Raw genomic sequence first — 16,178 nt, 5'->3', positions numbered from 1 at the left:
TTTCAACCCACCTTATGCTCTCATGCCATATGCACATTTATTTACCTGGATGTTTGTTACGCTCACACCATGCCCACTTAGCTGGTCATATATTTCCTTAGAAGCCTCAGGGGCGGATTTCTGACAAAACCTAGGCACCGCCAGAACTCTCTCCCCAGCTGAAGATACTTCGAGGCTGGAGTTCGCTCCCAGCTAGAAATTAACAGCAAGATTGAAAGCAATTAATCTGTAACCTAGTTAGGTCCACAATGGAGCTGGCCCCTTCACCAGATGGAACAAGAATTCAAGATAAGCCATTGGAGTGAGTCATGCCACCTGGCACCTCATAGCCCCCTCCTTCCCTCTCCTGTATTCCAAGTCCCCTTCTTAAAACCCCTGCCCTCTCTTCAGAAATTGGAAAGGTGGCAATTTTCAGAAAGGATTCTGGCCTCTTCCCCACTTCTGGCAACAGATAATAAAATTCACTCTTTTTATCACCCCTCGCTCTTGTCATTTTGGCTTTTTTTTTCTACAAGTGGAGAGCAGCTGGACCATCTTTTGGTTACAATAAGCCTTTACTCTGGAGATAAAACTACAAAGAATAATTAAATTAATGCCAGAAAATAGTATGCTCTTCGTCTTATTTCCATCATTTAGCAACAGTTTGCTTTTTAGGTCACTTTTCTTTTTTTTTTTTTTTTTGAATTTTTGTGGGTTTTTTTGTTTTATTATACTTTAAGTTCTAGGGTATACGTGCACAATGTGCAGGTTTGTTACATAGGTATACATGTGCCACGGTGGTTTGCTCATCAACTTGTCATTTACATTAGGTATTTCTCCTAATGCTATCCTTCCCCCAGCCCCCCACCCCACAACAGGCCCAGTGTGTAATGTTCCCCACCCTGTGTCCAAGTGTTCTCATTGCCCAATTCCCACCTATGAGTGAGAACATGTGGTGTTTGATTTTCTGTCCTTGTGATAATTTGCTCAGAATCATGGTTTTCAGCTTCATCCATGTCCCTGCAAAGGGCATGAACTCATCCTTTTTATGGCTGCATAGTATTCCATGGTATATATGTGTGACATTTTCTTAATTCAGTCTATCATTGATAGACATTTGGGTTAGTTCCAAGTCTTTGCGATTGTGAATAGTGCCTCAATAAACATAAGTGTGCATGTGTCTTTACAGTAGCATGATTTATAATCCTTTGGGTTTAATGGGATTTCTGGGTCAAATGGTATTTCTAGTTCTAGATCCTTGAGGAATCGCCACACTGTCTTCCACAATGACTGAACTAATTTACACTGCCACAAACTGTGTAAAAGCATTCCTGTTTCTCCACATCCTCTCCAGCATCTGTTGTTTCCTGACTTTTTAATGATCGCCATTCTAACTGGTATGAGATGGTATCTCATTACAGTTTTGATTTGCATTTCTCTGATGACTAGTGATGATGAGCATTTTTTCATGTGTCGGTTGGCTGCATAAATGTCTTCTTTTCAGAAGTGTCCGTTCATATCCTTTGCCCACTTGTTGATGGGGTTGTTTTTTTCTTTTAAGTTTGTTTAAGTTCTTTGTAGATTCTGGATATTAGCCCTTTGTCAGATGGGTAGATTGCAAAAATTTTCTCCCATTCTGTAGGTTGCCTGTTCACTCTGATGGTGGTTTCCTTTGCTGTGCAGAAGCTCTTTAGTTTAATTAGATCCCATTTGTCTGTTTTGGCTTTTGTTGCCATTGCTTTTGGTGTTTTAGTCATGAAGTCCTTGCCCACACCTATGTCCTGAATGGTATTGCCTAAGTTGTCTTCTAAGGTTTTTATAGTTTTAGGTCTAACATTTAAGTCTTTAATCCATCTTGAATTAATTTTTGTATAAGGTATAAGAAGGGACCCAGTTGCAGCTTTCTACATATGGCTAGCCAGTTTTCCCACCACCATTTATTAAATATGAAATCCCTTCCCCATTTCTTTTTTTGTCAGGTTTGTCAAAGATCAGATGGTTGTAGATGTGTGGTGATTTTTCTGAGGCATCTGTTCTATTCCGTTGCTCTATATATCTGTTTTAGTACCAGTACCATGCTGTTTTGGTTACTGTAGCCTTGTAGTACAGTTTGAAGTCAGGTAGCGTGATGCCTCCAGCTTTGTTCTTCTGGCTTAGGATTGTCTTGGCAATGTGGGCTCTTTTTTGGTTCCATATGAACTTCAAACTAGATTTCCCAATACTATGAAGAAAGTCATTGGTAGCTTGATGGGGATGGCATTGAATCTATAAATTACATTGGGTAGTATGACCATATTCACAATATTAATTCTTCCTATCCATGAGCATGGAATGTTTTTCCATTTGTTTGTGTCCTCTTTTATTTCATTGAGCAGTGGTTTGTAGTTCTCCTTGTAGAGGTCCTTCTCATCCCTTGTAAGTATGATTCCTAGGTATTTTATTCTCTTTGTAGCAACTGTGAATTGGAGTCCACTCATGATTTGGCTCTCTGTTTGTCTGTTATTGGTGTATATGAATGCTTGTGATTTTTTGCACGTTGATTTTGTATCCTGAGACTGCTGAAGTTGCTTATCAGCTTAAGGAGATTTTGGGCTGAGACGATGGGGTTTTCTAAATATACAATCATGTCATCTGCAAACAGGGACAATTTGACTTCCTCTTCTCCTAATTGAATACCGTTTATTTCTTTCTCTTGCCTGATTGCCCTGGCCAGAACTTCCAACACTATGTTGAATAGGAGTCATGAGAGAGGGCATCCCTGTCTTGTGCCAGCTTTCAAAGGGAATGCTTCCAGTTTTTGCCCATTCAGTATGATATTGGCTGTGGGTTTGTCATAAATAGCTATTATTATTTTGAGATACATCCCATTAATACCTAGTTTATTGAGAGTTTTTAGCATGAAGCGCTGTTGAATTTTGTCAAAGGCCTTTTCTGCATCTATTGAGATAATCATGTGGTTTTTGTCATTGGTTCTGTTTATGTGATGGATTGTCTTTATTGATTTGTGTATGTTGAACCAGCCTTGCATCAGGGATGAAGCCCACCTGATCATGGTGGATAAGCTTTTTGATGTGCTGCTGGATTTGGTTTGCCAGTATTTTATTGAGGATTTTCACATCAATGTTCATCAGGAAAATTGGTCTAAAATTCTGTTTTTTTGTTGTGTCTCTGCCAGGCTTTAGTATCAGGCTGATGCTGGCCTCATAAAATGAGTTAGGGAGGATTCTCTCTTTTACTATTGATTGGAATAGTTTCAGAAAGAATGGTACCAGCTCCTCTTTGTTGTACCTCTGGCAGAATTTGGCTGTGAATCCGTCTGGTCCTGGACTCCTTTTGGTTGGTAAGCTATTAATTATTGCCTCAATTTCAGAACCTGTTATTGGTCTATTCAGAGATTCAGCTTCTTCTTGGTTTAGTCTTGGGAGGGTGTGTGTATCCAGGAATTTATCCATTTCTTCTAGATTTTCTAGTTTATTTGCATACAGGTGTTTATAGTATTCTCTGATGGTAGTTTGTATTCCTGTGGGATCGGTGGTGATATCCCCTTTATCATTTTTTATTGCACCTATTTGTTTCTTCTCTCTTTTCTTCTTTATTAGTCTTGCTAGCAGTCTATCTATTTTGTTGATATTTTCAAAAAACCAGCTCCTGGATTCACTGATTTTTGAAGGGTTTTTTGTGTCTCTATCTCCTTCAGTTCTGCTCTGATCTTAGTTATTTCTTGGCTTCTGCTAGCTTTTGAATTTGTTTGCTCTTGCTTCTCTAGTTCTTTTAATTGTGATATTAGGGTGTTGATTTTAGATCTTTTCTGCTTTCTCTTGTGGGCATTTAGTGCTACAAATTTCCCTCTACACACTGCTTTGAATGTGTCCCAGAGATTCTAGTACATTGTGTCTTTTTTCTCATTGGTTTCAAAGAACGTCTTTATTTCTGCCTTTATTTCATTATTTGTCCAGTAGTCATTCAGGACCAAGTTGTTCAGTTTCCATGTAGTTGTGTGGTTTTGAGTTTCTTAATCCTGAGTTCTAATTTGATTGCACTGTGGTCTGAGACCCACTTTGTTGTGATATCTGTTCTTTTACATTTGCTGAGGAGTGCTTTACTTCCAATTATGTGGTCAATTTTAGAATAAGTGTGATGTGGTGCTGAGAAGAATTATATTCTGTTGATTTGGGGTACAGAGTTCTGCAGATGTCTGTTAGGTTGGCTGGGTGCAGAGCTGAGTTCAAGTTCTGGATATCCTTGTTAACCTTCTGTCTCATTGATCTGTCTAATATTTACAGTGGGGTATTAAAGTCTCCCATTATTATTGTGTGGGGGTCTAAGTCTCTTTGTAGGTCTCTAAAGACTTGCTTTGCATATATGTTTAGGATAGTTAGATCTTCTTGTTGAATTGATCCCTTTACCATTACGTAATGGCCTTCTTTGTCTCTTTTGATGTTTGTTGGTTTGAAGTCTGTTTAATCAGAGATTAGGATTGAAACCCCTGCTTTTTTCTTTTGCTTGGTAGATCTTCCTCCATCCCTTTATTTTGAGCCTATGTGTGTCTCTGCACATGAGATGGGTCTCCTGAATACAGCACGCTGATGGGTCTTGACTCTTTATCCAATTTGCCTGTCTGTGTCTTTTAATTGGAGCATTTAGCCCATTTACATTTAAGGTTCATATTGTTTTGTGTGAATTTGATCCTGTCATTATGAAGTTAGCTGGTTATTTTGCCAATTAATTGATCCAGTTTCTTCACAGCATTGATGGCCTTTATCATTTGGCATGTTTTTGCAGTGGCTGGTACTGGTTTTTCCTTTCCATATTTAGTTCTTCCTTCAGGAGTTCTTGTAAGGCAGGCCTGGTGGTGACAAAATCTCTCAGGATTTGCTTGTCTGTAAAGGATTTTATTTCTCCTTTGCTTATGAAAATTAGTTTGGCTGGATAGGAAATTCTGGGTTGAAAATTCTTTTCTTTAAGAATGTTGACAATTGGCCCCCACTCTCTTCTGGCTTGCAGGGGTTCTGCTGAGAGATCCACTGTTAGTCTGATTGGCTTCCCTTTGTAGATTACCCGACCTTTCCCTCTGGCTGCCCTTAACACTTTTTCCTTCATTTCAACCTTGGTGAATCTGATACTTATGTGTCTTGGGGTTGCTTTTCTCGAGGAGTATCTTTGTGGTGTTCTCTGTATTTCCTGAGTTTGAATGTTGGCCTGCCTTGCCAGGTTGGGGAATTTCCCCTGGATAATATCCTGAAGAGTGTTTTCCAACTGGGTTCCATTCTCCCTGCCACTTTCAGGTACACCAGTCAAAGGTAGATTTGGTCTTTTCACATAGTCCCATATTTCTTGGAGGCTTTGTTCATTTCCTTTTACTCTTTTTTCTCTAATCTTGTCTTCTCACTTTATTTCATTAATTTGATCTTCAATCACTGACATCCTTTCTTCCACTTGATCGAATCCACTATTGAAGCTTGTGCATGCATCACAAAGTTCTCATGCCATGGTTTTCAGCTCCATCAGGTTATTTATTCTAGTTAGCCATTCGTCTAACCTATTCTCAAGGTGTTAGCTTCCTGGTGATGGGTTAGAACATGCTCCTTTAGCTGAGAGAAGTTTGTTATCATTGACCTTCTGAAGCCTGTTTCTGTCAGCTCATCAAAGTCATTCTCTGTCCAGCAGTGTTCTGTTGCCACTTTTCTTTTTTTGAAACAGGAAGGGTCTCACTAGGTTGCCTAGAGTGCAGGGTGCAGTGGCACTGTGGTGGTTAATACTGAGTGTCAACTTGATTGTATTGAAGGATACAAAGTATCGATCCTGGGTGTGTCTGTGAGAGTGTTGCGAAAGGAAATTAACATTTGAGTCAGTGGGCTGGGAAAGGCAGACCCACTCTTAATCTGGGTGGGCTAAATCTAATCAGTTGCCGGTACAGCTAGAATATAAGCAGGCAGAAAAACGTGAAAAGAGAGACTGGCCTAACTTCCCAGCCTACATATTTCTCCCGTGCTGGATGCTTCCTGCCCTCAAACATCAGACTCCAAGTTCTTCAGTTTGGGAACTTGAACTGGCTCTCTTTGCTCCTCAGCCTGCAGATAGCCTACTGTGAGACCTTGTGATCGTGTGAGTTAATAATTAATAAACTCCCCTTTATATATGCACCTATTCCATTAGTTCTGTCTCTCTTGAGAACCCTAATACAGGCACAGCCACCTTGAATTTGGGGGCTCAAAATATCTTCCACTTCAGCCTCCCAAATAGCTGGGACTACAGGCATGGACCACCACAACTGGCTAATTTCTTTTTTTTTTGTAGAGACAGAGTCTCATCATGTTTCCCAGCTTGGTCTTGATCTCCTGCGCTAAAGCAATCCTCCTGCCTCAGCCTCCCAAAGAGCTGTGATTACAGGCATGAGCCATTGCACTCAGCAAGACAGCTTTTTATTTCTAAGATGTTTTTCCCATGATTTCTGTGATTCTCATGGCCTACTTTACAGTGTGTTCAATTGGTGTGGATTTTCATGGGCGAGAAAATATCTCGACAGTTTCTCTCCATATCAACAATAGCAAGCCAGAAGCAAATGCCCAAAACCTTAACTCCCTTTAAAATAGTGAAATGAATACATTATACCAAAAAGAAAAGGAACTAGTTACTCCAGTTTAAAATGTACAGAAATCCCTAGATTCATAGGGAGCTATCCATCACATTAGGTTTCTAGCCTAAAGAAAATGCCCCACAGGGAGAACTGGTAGATGCAGCTTTCTCACTTCCACTTCTCTGCCAGGATTTCACTCAGAATTAGCACTTTCCTAAGTTTCAGCTTCACTCTTCCAACCACGTACAAAAGTCACTGTAATTGTTTCCTTCCATCACTGCCACCTCAATTCTCCTCTCTGCAAAGTATGGGTAAATAAAACAAGCAGAGATCTTACTTTCTAAAAAAGGTTGCAGACAGGCCCAAAGCAAGAACTGCTGGGTACTTATACCTGGGCACAGGAACTCTGGCTGCTTCCTGAAACACCAGAAAGTAAAGAAATTAGTTAGGATTTAGAAACTCAAAACAACCAACACTTTCTAAAGTTTGGCAGCATAATAATCTAAGAAAGGTTTTTTCCATCAGAAGATTTGTTTTTGACTAGCATTAAGTTACAGATGCTATGCTTCAGGCTGCCAGGTCATGTCCACTTTTTCTAGTGAAATATTTGAAAAGATCTTCCTTTCTCTCATGCTGGTACAATGTTCAAGGATGAAAACACTAACCTATTCAGAATAAATAATGTTTTAAACCTAAACAAACTGTAGATAGCAGCTAATTTTTTAAGACGAAAACACAAGGCTCTCAGATATTTGCAAACCCATCTTAATAGCAGTGATGTTATGCACAATAGCCAAAAGGTGGAAACAACCAAATGTGTATCAGTGGATGAATAGATGAACAAAATGTGGTGCATACATACAATGGAATATTATTCAACCTTAGAAAGGAAGAAAATTCTGATACATGTGGCAACATGGATGAACCTTGAAGACATTATGTTAAGTGAAATAAGCCAGACATAAAAGGACAAATATTGGCCAAGCACAGTGGTTCATGCCTATAATCCCAGCATTTTGGGAGACCAAGGTGGGTGGGTGGCTTCAGCCCAAGGTTGGAGACCAGCCTGGGAAACGTGGCAAAACCTCGTCTCTACTAAAAATACAACAAATTAGTGGGGTGTGCTGGCACGTGCCTGTAGTAACCAGCTACTCACAAGGCTGAGGTGGCAGAATCACCTGAGCTCAGGAGTTTGAGGCTGTAGTAAGCCAAGATCGTGCCACTGCAGTCCAGCCTGGGCAACAGGAGTGAGACCCTGTCTCAAAGAAAAAAAAAATAGGGCAAATATTGCATGATTCCACTTATATGACATATTTGGAGTAGTCAAATTCATAAAGACAAAGAAAAATACTTGTTATATATTACTGAGGAGAGGAAAGAGTGGGGAGTTATTGTTTAATGAGTATGGAGTTCAAAATGATAAAAATGTTCTGAAGATGTGTGGTGGTAATGGTTGCACAAGAATGTAAATGTGCTTAATACTTCTGAAGTGTACACTTAAAAATTTCTGAGGTGGAAATTGTTATGCTATATATGTTTTACCATGGTAAAACACATATAGGCCAAGTGCAGTGGCTCATGCCTATAATCTCAGCACTTTGGGAGGCCAAGGCAGGAGGATCACTTGAGGCCAGCCTGGGCAACATAGTAAGCGCTCATCACTACCAAAATAAATAAATAAATAAATAAATAAATAAATAAATAAATAAATAATTAGGAAGGCATGGTGGCACATGCCTATAGTCCCAGCTACTCAGGAGGTTGAAGTGGCAGGAATGTTTGAGCCCAGGAGGTCAAGGCTGCAGCAAGCCATGATTGTGCCACTGAACTCCAGCCGGTGTGACAGAGCAAGGCTCTGTTTCAAACAGGTAAAAAATAAGACACATACACACATCCAAAACTGTGTTCTTGCTCTCAAAATAAAAAGTTCCTTAGTCCCATGCTGCCATACTTGCTTATGTACTGCTGAGAATCCCATTTTTGTTTTACAGTAACAATCCTATGAGGCACACTTTCACCAGTGATAAATCCTCTTCCTCTGCCTTGGATTTGTGCTTCTCAATTGCACATAGTGGGAATCAGTGTTCTCATCCAGGAAAGGAGGCAGCAGTGGACCCCAAGGCCTTCATCCTGTCCTGCTAAAGCACCTATCAGTGCCGGTGCTGCCACCTATCAAGCTCTGCAATGAGTGCTTCCTGTTTCCCTCCAGCTATCATCTATCCCGTTGGTGTCAGCTGAATTCAAAGGGCATTTTGCCCCCCAAGAAAACATCCTGAAAGTCAGATGGGATCACTGAGAACATTCATCAAAGATTCAGAACCAGCTGAAATTGTGTTATATGAAGTAGGGAGGGAGGGGAGCAAAGGCCTCCCAATCCCTGCCTTCAATGCTGACTGAGGATGGGAAGTGAAGGGTCCTAATGTTGAAGGGAGAGAATCTCTTGTTGTCCCTTTTACTCCTGTCCTCACACTGGATTCCACAAATGCCCTCAGGTTTTGAACCTGACCCTGTCTTTGAAGTATCACTGTCTTAGTCTGTTTTCTGCTGCTATCACGGAATACCACTGGATAACTTATAATTAATAGAAATTTCTTTGGCTTGCAGTTCTGAAGACTGGGAAGTCCAAGAGCATGGCAATGTCATCTGCTGAGAGTCATCTGATAGGGGCAGTAGAATGGCAAGTGAGCACATGAGAACAAGAGAAAAAGGGGTCCAAACCTCCACAATAACTAACCTACTCCTACAACAATGGCATTAATCCATTCATGAGGGCTTTGGCCCGTTAGGTGACCTGATCACCTCTTAAAGGTCCAACTCTTAATGCTGTCACAATTGCAATCACATTTCAAATGGTTTGGAGGAAACATTTAAACCATAACAAACCACCCCTGCCCCCGACACCCCCCCAAAAATAGTTATGTCCTTCTCACATACAAAATACATTCATTCCATCACAATCATTCCAAAAGGCTTGTTTCAGCATCAACTCAAATGTCTAAAGTCTCATATAAATCGGATAGGGGTGAGACTCAAGGCATGATTAATACTGAAGTAAATTTCCTTCATCTATGAAATCAAAACAAGTTATCTACTTCCAAAATACAAGAATGGGATAAGCATAGGATAGACATTCCCATTCCAAAAGGGAGAAAGATGCAAGATGACAGAAGTAACAGGTCCCAACTGAGTCCAAAACCCAACAAGAAAATCAACATTAAGTTTTAAAGCTCCAGAATAATCTCCTTTGATTGCATATTCTGCATCCTAGGCATCCTGGGGAGTAGTTGGGCTCCCAAAGCCTTGGGCAGCCTGGGCACCCCTGGTCCTACGGCTTTGGTGGTCTCAGTCCACACTTCAGCTCTCTAAGGTTGGAGTCTTGTGCCTATGGCTGTTCCAGGCTGGAGTTGCACACTGGTGGCCCTAGAGCTCTGAGGTCTCGGTGGCAGTCCCATTCCCATGGCTCCACTAGGCATTACACTATTAGGAATGCTCTGTGGCAACTTCATCCCTGGGCAAGTTTCTGCACTGACCCCCACACTATCTGTGACATCTTCTACAATCTGGGTGCAGGTAGCCAGCCCCTTATGGCTCTTATATCCTAAGACCTTTCAGATTTAACACCACATGGATACCACCAAGCCTCACCATTTGTGCCATCCAGAGTGGCAGCCTGAGCCACACCTGGGCCCTCTTGAGTCATGGCTGGGGTGGCTGAAGGGTGCTGTGCTGAAATGTAGAAGCACAGTCCCAAGGAGGCCCTGGGCAGTGAGCTCATATATGCTCCAGGCCCATTCCTTGAAACCATCTTGCCCTCCTAGAACTCTGGGCCTGTGATGAGAGGAGCAGCCTCAAAGATCTCTGAAATAACTTTGGGGTGTTTCTTCCATTGTCTTGCTGAATGACACCTGGCTTCCTTCTGTCTGTGCTAATCTCTTTAGTAAATGTTTGCTTGGCCACACACTTAGTATTCTCTCCTAACCATGCTTTTTCACTCTTTACCTAGCAAGGCTGTGAATTTTCCATATTTTTCTGATCTGCTTCTTTTCTAATTATAAATTCCATCTTTAAGTTATTTATATCCTCTCACATCTCTCTGTGTGTGGTTAAAAGTAGCCACACAACAGCCTGAGTGCTTTGCTGTTTGGATATTTCTTCTGCCAGATATCCTAGTTCACTGCTCTTAAGGTCTGCATTCCATAAAGCCCCAAAGGCATGGACACAATTCAGCCAAGTTATTTGCAAATATATTACAAGGATGACCTTGACTCCAGTTGCCAATACCTTGTTTCTCATCTTTGTCTAAGACGTCATCAGAATGAGCTTTACTGTCCATATTTCTACCAACAGTCTGACCAGGACCACATGAGTGATTCCTAAGAAAATTTAGACTGTCTTTAGTTCTGGGGTCTTCTAATCCCTCACCAGAATTGCCCTGAACACTAACACTTCATTCATGACAATCTAGGTTTTTTTCTAGCCTGCTCCTCCAAATTCTTCCAGCCTCTACTCATTACACAGTTCCAAAGTTAATTATATATTTTTATGTATTTCTTATAGCAACAGCCCCACTTCTCCACACCAATTTTTTGTCTTAGGGTTCTTTAGAGAGACAGAACCAACTGAAGAAGGAGAGAGAGAGAGGTGAGCAGGTATTTATTAGGGGACTTGGCTCCTACAATTATGGAGGCTGAAAAGTCCCATGACAGCTGTCTGCAAGCAAAAGACCCTGAGATGCTGATAGCATGGCTCAGTCCAAGTCCAAATGCCTGAGAATCCAGGAGGCTACCTGAGTCCTGGACTGCAAAGACCAGACAGACTGGAGTTCTGATGCCCCAGGGCAGAATAAGAAATGTGTATCCCAGCTCCAGGAGAGAGACCAATTTGCCTTTCCTCTGTTTTTGTTCTATCTTGGTCTACATTAAGAGTAGATCTTCCCCCACTTAATCCAATCAAACTCACACACCAGTCTCCTCTGGAAATACAATCACAGACACACTCAAAAATAATGCTTTACAAGTTCTCTAGGTATCGATAATTTTCTAGATAAAAAAACGTATAGATACTTTTCTAGATAAAAGAGTCTGGAAACACGTAACAACCAAATGTAAGGCATGGCACTTGATTAAATCCTGGTTAGAGAAAAGCAAATATGAGATAGTTTTTTTAGATAATTGTATAATAAAAAGTAAATAAAGAAATATCTTTTGTGGGAGATCCAAGGAAAGAGACAAAACAAAAACAAAAAAACAAAAAATCTATTTTTATATTGTACTTTTTTTAGGCTACTTGTGCACAACGTGCAGGTTTGTTACATATGTATCCATGTGCCATGTTGGTGTGCTACACCCATTAACTCGTCATTTAGCGTTAGGTGTATCTCCTAATGCTATCCCTCCCCCCTCCTCCCACCCCACAATGCTCCCCAGAGCGTGATGGTCCCCTTCCTGTGTCCAGGTGTTCTCACTGTTCAATTCCCACCTATGAGTGAGAACATGCAGTGTTTGGTTTTTTGTCCTTGCGATAGTTTGCTGAGAATGATGGTTTCCAGTTTCATCCATGTCCCTACAAAGGACATGAACTCATGATGTTTTATGGCTGCATAGTATTCCATGGTGTATATGTGCCACATTTTCTTAATCCAGTCTATCGTTGTTGGACATTTGGGTTGGTTCCAACTCTTTGCTGTTGTGAATAGTGCCACAATAAACATAAGTGTGCATGTGTCTTTATAGCAGCATGATTTATAGTCCTTTGGGTATATACCCAGTAATGGGATGGCTGGGTCAAATGGTATTTCTAGTTCTAGATCCCTGAGGAATTGCCACATTGACTTCCACAATGATTGAACTAGTTTACAGTCCCACCAACAGTGTAAAAGTGTTCCTATTTCTCCACATCCTCTCTAGCACCTGTTGTTTCCTGACTTTTTAATGATTGCCATTCTAACTGGTGTGAGATGGTATCTCATTGTGGTTTTGATATGCATTTCACTGATGGCCAGTGATGATGAGCATTTTTTCATGTGTTTTTTGGCTGCATAAATATCTTCTTTTGAGAAGTGTCTGTTGATGTCCTTCACCCACTTTTTGATGGGGTTCTTTGTTTTTTTCTTGTAAATTTGTTTGAGTTCATGGTAGATTCTGGATATTAGCCCGTTGTCAGATGAGTAGGTTGTGAAAATTTTCTCCCATTCTGTAGGTTGCCTGTTCACTCTGATGGTAGTCTCTTTTGCTGTGCAGAAGCTCTTTAGTTTAATTAGATCCCATTTGTCAATTTTGGCTTTTGTTGCCATTGCCTTTGGTGTTTTAGACATGAAGTCCTTGTCCATGCCTATGTCCTGAATGGTATTGCCTAGGTTTTCTTCTAGGGTTTTTATGGTTTTAGGTCTAACATGTAAGTCTTCAATCCATCATGAATTAATTTTTGTATAAGGTGTAAGGAAGGGATCCAGTTTCAGCTTTCTACATATGGCTAGCCAGTTTTCCCAGCACCATTTATTAAATAGGGAATCCTTTCCCCATTGCTTGTTTTTGTCAGGTTTGTCAAAGATCAGATAGTTGTAGATATGTGGCATTATTTCTGAGGGCTCTGTTCTGTTCCATTGATCTATATCTCTGTTTTGGTACCAGTACCATGCTGTTTTGATTACTGTAGCCTTGTAGTATAGTTTGAAGTCAGGTAGCATGATGCCTCCAGCTTTGTTCTTTTGGGTTAGGATTGACTTGGCAATGCAGGCTCTTTTTTGGTTCCATATGAACTTTAAAGTAGTTTTTTCCAATTCTGTGAAGAAAGTCATTGGTAGCTTGATGGGGATGGCATTGAATCTATAAATTACCTTAGGCAGTATGGCCATTTTCACAATATTGATTCTTCCAACCCATGAGCATGGAATGTTCTTCCATTTGTTTGTATCCTCTTTTATTTCATTGAGCAGTGGTTTGTAGTTCTCCTTGAGGAACTGGTACCATTCCTTCTGAAACTATTCCAATCAATAGAAAAAGAGGGAATCCTCCCTAACTCATTTTATGAGGCCAGCATCATCCTGATACCAAAGCCGGGCAGAGACACAACAAAAAAAGAGAATTTTAGACCAATATCCTTGATGAACATTAATGCAAAAATCCTCAATAAAATACCTGCAAACCGAATCCAGCAGCACATCAAAAAGCTTATACACCATGATCTAGTGGGCTTCATCCCTGGGATGCAAGGCTGGTTCAACATATGCAAATCAATAAATGTAATCCAGCATATAAACAGAACCAAAGACAAAAACCACATGACTATCTCAATAGATGCAGAAAAGGCCTTTGACAAAATTCAACAATGCTTCATGCTAAAAACTCTCAATAAATTAGGTATTGATGGGACGTATCTCAAAATAATAAGAGCTATCTATGACACACCTACAGCCAATATCATACTGAATGGGCAAAAACTGGAAGCATCCCCTTTGAAAACTGGCACAAGACAGGGATGCCCTCTCTCACCACTCCTATTCAACATAGTGTTGGAAGTTCTGGCCAGGGCAATTATGCAGGAGAACGAAATAAAGGGTATTCGATTAGGAAAAGAGGAAGTCAAATTGTCCCTGTTTGCAGATGTCATGATTGTATATCTAGAAAACCCCGTTGTCTCAGCCCAAAATCTCCTTAAGCTTATAAGCAACTTCAGCAAAATCTCAGGTTACAAAATCAATGTACAAAAATCACAACCATTATTATACACCAATAACAGACAAACAGAGAGCCAAATCATGAGTGAACTCCCATTTGCAATTGCTTCAAAGAGAATAAAATACCTAGGAATCCAACTTACAAGGGATGCGAAGGACCAAAAAATCTAAATTGGAAAAGAAAACCATTTGAGATTGGTTCAGCTCAATCTTGAAATAAACCATCCAGTAAAGCCTGCATTTTCTCTAAGCCTTTGGCAGCAATATTAGCCACAAATGGTTTACACTATCATTTAATTTCCCATTGGAACTTTGAGGGGATAAATATACTAAGAATGTAACGAAATAATATATGTGCAAGCACCTAGATCAGTGTCTGGTATGATGTTGGTGCTTAGTTGAATTTGAAAAATAGTAAAAACTACTTTTACTAAACCAGTTATAAACCATTTTTCTGTACTTGATAGTGGTGTTACCTGGGGATGTTAAATTTGTTTTTTATCTGTTTATTGCTTCATCTGCTTCTGGGTGCTCAGTTCATAAGAGTGGATCAGGCCCAAATACACTTAACTCCTGCTTGAGCAAGGGAAGGCATACATTGGTTCCTACATCTAACCAGCAGGAAGTGAACTTAAGAGATTTACCTCGATTATTTTCTAAACTCCAAAAATGGTAATGCTTCACAAATAGGACAAGTCTAAGATTAGGCAACAGAATGAAAAAATTATAATATTAGTCCACTCTTCCTTCTATAGGGCTTCTCCCCGGTCCTATTCATAATAGGATTAAGAATGATCAAAAGCACAGTAGGCCCCATAAAAACATGACAAACTTACATTACTAATTTAGGGAGTGTATTAGTCCATTTTCACACTGCTATGAAGAAATATCTGAGACTGAGTAATTTATAAAGAAAAGAGATTTAATTGACTCACAGTTCCGCAAAGCTGGGGAGGCCTCAGGAAACTTACAATAATGGCGGAAAGCACCTTTTCACAGAAAAGAGAATGAGAACTAGCAGAGGGAATGCTAGACACTTATAAAATCATCAGATCTCATGAGAATTCATTCACTATCATGAGAACAGCATGGAGGAACCACCTCCATGATTCAATTACATCCCACCAGGTCCATCCCATGATACATGGGGATTATGGGGGTTATAATTCAAGATGAGATTTGGGTTGGAACGCAGCCAACTCATATTGGGAGATACCTGTGTCCTCCTTTCACACCATTCACACTCTCAGTTACACCCTTTGAAAGAGAATTGACATAGCAAGACAGCTATATTGATAAAGGTTTGTTTTTTCTAAGGATTAACCCTTAAATAGCAGGGGTTAGTTTTATCAGTCCTAAATTGAAAAAGCTTCCCAAGCAGATGTTGAATTTCTCCTCTTTCATAACTCACTCAGCTTAATGGTATATTTGTTGTGTTCCCCAGACTGCCTGAGTTTTTATTTTCTATTTAGTCTTAGCTCTTTTGCTTTGAAACAGGTTTTATTTACATTGTGGTTTCAGCATCATTATTTATTTTTCTTAATATTATATTCTAAAACACTGTTGTCCTAGATTTTAATGCACCCTGGAGTCATTTTTATGCTTTAAAGGTGATTAAATGGTTTATTTCATTTGCTTGCTTTTGTTTACTGATTTTAACTTTAGTGAAAATAAAGTCCAAAATTAGGGTATGCTTTATGAGATAATCTGGGGTCTTCTCATTATCCACATTCTTACTTCAGAAGTCTTTATAATTACCCTAGAGAGTGTACAGGCAGAGAAGAGGTAAACTGCAATGAAATCATCACTAGTACAGCATCTACAGAGAAGAGAGGGACATTTGACTATGTTCCGATATTCTCTCTTGCTCACCAAAAGACCACTGATTTTCTAGATGTAAGTTATCTCTGTTTATCGTAAAATTGTGTTCTCCCCTTCTCAGAAGCA

Source organism: Symphalangus syndactylus, chromosome 11 (genome assembly GCF_028878055.3).
Source record: "Symphalangus syndactylus isolate Jambi chromosome 11, NHGRI_mSymSyn1-v2.1_pri, whole genome shotgun sequence".
NCBI lineage: Eukaryota > Metazoa > Chordata > Mammalia > Primates > Hylobatidae > Symphalangus > Symphalangus syndactylus.
The sequence above is the reverse complement of the archived record's forward strand: the minus strand, read 5'-3'. Positions refer to the sequence as shown.